The sequence below is a fragment of the Schistocerca americana genome, unplaced genomic scaffold (assembly GCF_021461395.2).
Source record: "Schistocerca americana isolate TAMUIC-IGC-003095 unplaced genomic scaffold, iqSchAmer2.1 HiC_scaffold_47, whole genome shotgun sequence".
Lineage (NCBI taxonomy): Eukaryota > Metazoa > Arthropoda > Insecta > Orthoptera > Acrididae > Schistocerca > Schistocerca americana.
In genome coordinates, this window is record NW_025726203.1 from 1953396 (window position 1) to 1957500 (window position 4105).

Genomic DNA, 4105 nt, shown 5'->3' on the forward strand with positions numbered 1-4105 from the left:
GCCTTAACCTAACCCGTATTGTGCCTTAACCTAACCCGTATTGTGCCTTAACCTAACCCGTATTGTGCCTTAACCTAACCCGTATTGTGCCTTAACCTAACCCGTATTGTGCCTTAACCTAACCCGTATTGTGCCTTAACCTAACCCGTATTGTGCCTTAACCTAACCCGTATTGTGCCTTAACCTAACCCGTGTTGTGCCTTAACCTAACCCGTGTTGTGCCTTAACCTAACCCGTATTGTGCCTTAACCTAACCCGTGTTGTGCCTTAACCTAACCCGTGTTGTGCCTTAACCTAACCCGTGTTGTACCTTAACCTAACCCGTGTTGTACCTTAACCTAACCCGTGTTGTACCTTAACCTAACCCGTGTTGTACCTTAACCTAACCCGTGTTGTACCTTAACCTAACCCGTGTTGTACCTTAACCTAACCCGTGTTGTACCTTAACCTAACCCGTGTTGTACCTTAACCTAACCCGTGTTGTACCTTAACCTAACCCGTGTTGTACCTTAACCTAACCCGTGTTGTGCCTTAACCTAACCTATGTTGCGCCTTAACCTAACCTATGTTGCGCCTTAACCTAACCTATGTTGCGCCTTAACCTAACCCATGTTGCGCCTTAACCTAACCTATGTTGCGCCTTAACCTAACCCATGTTGCGCCTTAACCTAACCCATGTTGCGCCTTAACCTAACCCATGTTGCGCCTTAACCTAACCCATGTTGCGCCTTAACCTAACCCATGTTGCGCCTTAACCTAACCCATGTTGCGCCTTAACCTAACCCATGTTGCGCCTTAACCTAACCCATGTTGCGCCTTAACCTAACCCATGTTGCGCCTTAACCTAACCCATGTTGCGCCTTAACCTAACCCATGTTGCGCCTCAACCTAACCTATGTTGCGCCTCAACCTAACCTATGTTGCGCCTCAACCCAACACACGTTGGGCCTCAACCCAACACACGTTGGGCCTCAACCCAACACACGTTGGGCCTTAACCCAACACACGTTGGGCCTTAACCCAACACACGTTGGGCCTTAACCCAACACACGTTGGGCCTTAACCCAACACACGTTGGGCCTTAACCCAACACACGTTGGGCCTTAACCCAACACACGTTGGGCCTTAACCCAACACACGTTGGGCCTTAACCCAACACACGTTGGGCCTTAACCCAACACACGTTGGGCCTTAACCCAACACACGTTGGGCCTTAACCCAACACACGTTGGGCCTTAACCCAACACACGTTGGGCCTTAACCCAACACACGTTGGGCCTTAACCCAACACACGTTGGGCCTTAACCCAACACACGTTGGGCCTTAACCCAACACACGTTGGGCCTTAACCCAACACACGTTGGGCCTTAACCTGCTCTGTAATTGTCATACGACGCGTTAAATTAGTGTAGTGTTGCCTAACTGCAACCCCCGCAATATAGTTTGCTACTCGCACTGCCCGGTCCCCAGAGTATCGCTTCATGTGAAACACCTTGCAGCTATACACTGTAATGCGGATGGCAGTAGGACGTACATGCTCAATGCCCTTCGCAGTTGTTCATTGGCATTCGCATGGCGAAGCACAGCCTACGTTGTGGTACGGCTTGTGTCAACTGTCCGCTGATGTTGTACGTCCAAATCACACACTGTACTGCACATTGGTCCTCATGTACTGAATGATACATCGTGGTACATGTGTGACCGTACCACGACTGCGCCAACAACGGCGAACCATACGGTCCAAATATTGTGCACTCAGCTACGTGTCGTCTCCCTATAAGAGCTGGATTGCAGTATGGTATGCCGTGGATGGCGATCAGCATGAGCCGTCTGTTGATGTAGTGGCGCGTGTTGTCAGACGTAGTCGTCTCCTCTCACACACCGTGATAGCATGGTGCACTGCGTTCCACATCTGCGACATGCGACAGAGGCCGGTTGACAGTCGTTCGCGCAATGGACATCGCATACGTACGGGGGCCACCTTCCACGTGTTCGCGAAGCGTGCACATGTTGTTGCGTGTATGTGGGCAGACATAGTGTGTCGTGACACCTGACACAGGCATGCAACAATCGTTGAATTTGCAAATGGCGATGGACGTCTACGTTTGCTGGTGACGTTACGCAAATGAACAACTGGTAAACCGTTGTGGTGCGGTTGTTCTCGCTAGAGGTGAATCAGTGATGGCGACGATCGGTTGAGCTACCAACCGGTTGTTTCAGCGATACCCACCATGCCCACGAACGTGAATGGCATGTGGGTGTGAAGCGATACGCGGCGGTGGCTGGGTGGGACCGTCCCCGGCCGGTGAGGGGGGGCCTCCCGGCGTGCTGGCCGCGCGGTGCGTGGGCGCACGCGCTACAGCCGGCTGGTGGGGGCGGCCAGTGGCAGGCGCGCCGGCCGACGGAGGCGGCAGGCGGCGCAGCTGCGCGCCGGCGCACCCTGCACGCGGCGCCGTGCGGCCAAAGTAGGTCCTCGCGGGCCCGGTGCGAAGCGCGGTGGACATCTGCAGTGTGCTGGTCCGATTGAGGACTGTGTGCGCTGAGGATGCGCCGCCGCCCGGCGCTCGGCGCCGCGACGCCGTCTGCTGCTCGGTCGCCTCTGCGGTTCTCGCAGGTGGATTGTATCGCAGCTGTGCGGACGTGTTGGCGCGTGCGCTGTGCTGGGAGAGTTCGCTTCGGCACCCAAGTGGGGCTTTTGTCCTTCTGTGGCGCTGGCGTTGGAGCTGCCGGCCACCGTAGGTGGCGCGTGTTGTCTCCCGCCGGCAATGCCACGACAGCACGCTCCCGGGCCTCTGTCGGCAGCGGCAAGCTCAGTTGGGAGCACGGGTGGTCGCACCTAAAGCGTCTACTCGCCAAACTCCGGGCGATTGCGCCACTCTCGAACCCGACCAAGTACTTAGGACGGCGCTGCGCGCCGCCGGGACCTGAGAGGGTTTCGAGGTGTATTGTGCAGGGGAGCTCAGCCTCCTCCTGTTTGCAGAATAATTGAGCGGACGCTTGCGTGTTCGCGCGGGCCCCCGGGACACACTCCCGGGCGGCCGGCTGCTCAGCTCTAGTTGACGCAGCTCCCTGGTTGATCCTGCCAGTAGTCATATGCTTGTCTCAAAGATTAAGCCATGCATGTCTCAGTACAAGCCGCATTAAGGTGAAACCGCGAATGGCTCATTAAATCAGTTATGGTTCCTTAGATCGTACCCACGTTACTTGGATAACTGTGGTAATTCTAGAGCTAATACATGCAAACAGAGTCCCGACCAGAGATGGAAGGGACGCTTTTATTAGATCAAAACCAATCGGTCGGCTCGTCCGGTCCGTTTGCCTTGGTGACTCTGAATAACTTTGGGCTGATCGCACGGTCCTCGTACCGGCGACGCATCTTTCAAATGTCTGCCTTATCAACTGTCGATGGTAGGTTCTGCGCCTACCATGGTTGTAACGGGTAACGGGGAATCAGGGTTCGATTCCGGAGAGGGAGCCTGAGAAACGGCTACCACATCCAAGGAAGGCAGCAGGCGCGCAAATTACCCACTCCCGGCACGGGGAGGTAGTGACGAAAAATAACGATACGGGACTCATCCGAGGCCCCGTAATCGGAATGAGTACACTTTAAATCCTTTAACGAGTATCTATTGGAGGGCAAGTCTGGTGCCAGCAGCCGCGGTAATTCCAGCTCCAATAGCGTATATTAAAGTTGTTGCGGTTAAAAAGCTCGTAGTTGGATTTGTGTCCCACGCTGTTGGTTCACCGCCCGTCGGTGTTTAACTGGCATGTATCGTGGGACGTCCTGCCGGTGGGGCGAGCTGAAGGCGTGCGACGCGCCTCGTGCGTGCTCGTGCGTCCCGAGGCGGACCCCGTTGCAATCCTACCAGGGTGCTCTTGAGTGAGTGTCTCGGTGGGCCGGCACGTTTACTTTGAACAAATTAGAGTGCTTAAAGCAGGCAAGCCCGCCTGAATACTGTGTGCATGGAATAATGGAATAGGACCTCGGTTCTATTTTGTTGGTTTTCGGAACCCGAGGTAATGATTAATAGGGACAGGTGGGGGCATTCGTATTGCGACGTTAGAGGTGAAATTCTTGGATCGTCGCAAGACGAACAGAAGCGAA

The 4105-nt window shown here is 54.7% G+C and overlaps 1 non-coding gene across 1 annotated transcript in view; it reads left to right on the top strand.

Moving 5' to 3' along the window:
• Positions 1-3066: 3066 nt before the first annotated feature.
• Positions 3067-4105, top strand: part of LOC124584145 — a 1910-nt gene continuing 871 nt past the window's right edge. The window contains exon 1 of the ribosomal RNA XR_006974553.1: positions 3067-4105. This exon is cut by the window's right edge and continues 871 nt beyond it. This is a non-coding gene — a ribosomal RNA (small subunit ribosomal RNA).